We start from the raw sequence: 2,500 nt of genomic DNA on the forward strand, positions 1-2,500 counted from the left end.
GTGTGTGTGTGTGTGTGTTTGTATGTATGATTATATATATTATTTATAGTTTGCGGTACTCTTGATAGTTCAATAAAATCATGATTAACTTTGTTTCTTAGATTTAATTCTATCTGCCAGGGAAGATTTGCAGTCAAGGATTAAAGGTTTCTTGTGAATGTTCAGATATCATTATCAAGAAAATAATTAATAAACCAAAAGTCTTCGAGTTTTGTGTTGAATATTTGTATATAAGCTTTTGTAAATCCCAAATCTTATTCATAAAGTTCCCATTGTGTTTATAACTATTATTTCCATCAGCTATTTTAGAATATCACATACTGTAGATACTTATCTTTATTCATTATTTGTAAAATGTCTTTTTTATTACGTTCTTGGATTTGCTCTGAAGTCAGGATCAACTGATATCTACCATAATAATTAAAATCTCATAATGCCACTAATCATGTGGCGCTCTCCTCTACTTGTTATGTACTCTGGGTGTAAGCAATATTTCCTTTGAAATTTACTTTACGATTCATTTACATTGAACTGATTACGGTCATCTCACCACTGGGTCTTATGTAAACGTTATGAAAGTTCGTTTGGTTCTGCAGAACACCAAATATTTGTAACAACAGTTTCATCTACATGAACCACAGCAGATATAAATACATGAGAAAATATCTCAAAGTAGCAGTTTATCTCTGTGTTGAAGGGCGAAGACTTCCTCTCTAGGACTGGAGCAATGTCTTATCCAAATCCAAATGAATATTATTCCCCACAAAATACAGGATATTCACTAACGCCACATAATAGTGTATCGATGAATTCGGATTCTTATGTATATGAAGAATTTCGACCGCACCAAACTGGTCCATATAATAACGATTCGTTTCCTGATCCTTTTAGCATAAATAACCCGAGTGACTCGACCTCAGGACACAACTGGTGCGGTTCTACTTCGACGTCTTTTGGAGCTCCTCAGGCGGGTGGTTCCTCTGACGACATGCAGGGGTCACCATATCAGATGTTTCAAGATATGACTCCATTTTCTCAGTCGTCGTCAAAGAAGACTAAAAAGAAACCACTGTATCTTTGCGATGTGCAAGAAGACCCGATAATGGAAGAAAAACGCCTAAGGTCAATAAAAGCTTTCAAAAACAGAGTGAAGAATGAAAAGAAGGAAGAGGAACTGTCAAAACAGCTCAGCAATCTCGAACTAGAAGTCGAGGGCCTCAAGTATGAAAAGTACCAGACGGAATGTGCCATTTCATACTATGAAGGGGAAATCTATAATGGGCTTCATAAGCAGTAAGTCCATGACTAAGTGTTTGCATAATCTGGTTGTGACAGCATCCTATAAATGCCCGGAGACATTCACAGGTTACTTTTCTTGTTGATTTTAGTAAAAACCACCACTTATCATGTTGAAACTTTATTAGAGCCCTATGCTACGTTCACTAAATCTAGTAACCTTACCTCACTCCCTTTAAGAGGAAAGGAGACGTGGTTGTATATATATATATATATATATATATATATATATATATATATATATATATATATATATGTATGTATGTATGTATGTATTTATATATGTATGTATAATTGTAAACTCCGAAATTCACTAGCAAGTGTTAATAATTGAACGCTTTAAGATTCTTTGATTGGAACTGTATGCTTCGTCGAATAGGGGCAAGATTCTGAGATATGTTATGAAGTTATGTGAAGCCTTATGAAATATTTATATATTTAGAAATTAATACCTAAATTTTCCATTTCAAAGAATCTTGGGCCTATGGTTTTTATTTTATTTTTGGATTCTTGAATTACTTTGTCATTTCAAGTTTTAACTGTCATTGTATTTATGTTGAATTGCAATTCCTTCGTGCTTTTAATGTAGTCCTTGTGAAAAATCCGTGATTGGAAACACGTGTCACCACTAAATATTACATTTGTCCCAAGAGGTATTTCTTTCGGTGTTTAGACGTGGCTAAGATATATATCAAAAGTAAAGTAACATACTCGATTGCAATATATACAGTATAATTGTCAAAGCATGGATAACCTTGATAAAAAGCTTAAGATATTTCAATACTGAGAGAATTCTAAAGTCACTAGACTATAAGCTGTTGTGAGAAGTTGTACCGATCGATAAGGAACTTGAATAAGGGACTGGTGTGCTGTGCAAGTCTAGATACTACCAAAAATCGAGTTATCTTCACGTTTTGGGTTGCGTAGCGTGCGCAAGACCATCTTTGAAAACGTGTCACCAACCCCTTTGCAACATTGGAAGTGTTAACTTCATCAGAGAAAGAAGCAAAGCGTCATAGATGACCTGGATAAGAGTACATGAACTACTACTTTGCAGAGTGATGCTGCTATAAAGGGAAGTGAATCCGAGATTAATGCAGATTACAAGTTAAGCCTGCTTTGGACAGTAAATACTGCATATATATATATATATATATATATATATATATATATATATATATATATGTGTGTGTGTGTGTATAAA

Source organism: Palaemon carinicauda, chromosome 40, assembly GCF_036898095.1.
Source record: "Palaemon carinicauda isolate YSFRI2023 chromosome 40, ASM3689809v2, whole genome shotgun sequence".
Classification (NCBI taxonomy): Eukaryota; Metazoa; Arthropoda; class Malacostraca; order Decapoda; family Palaemonidae; genus Palaemon; species Palaemon carinicauda.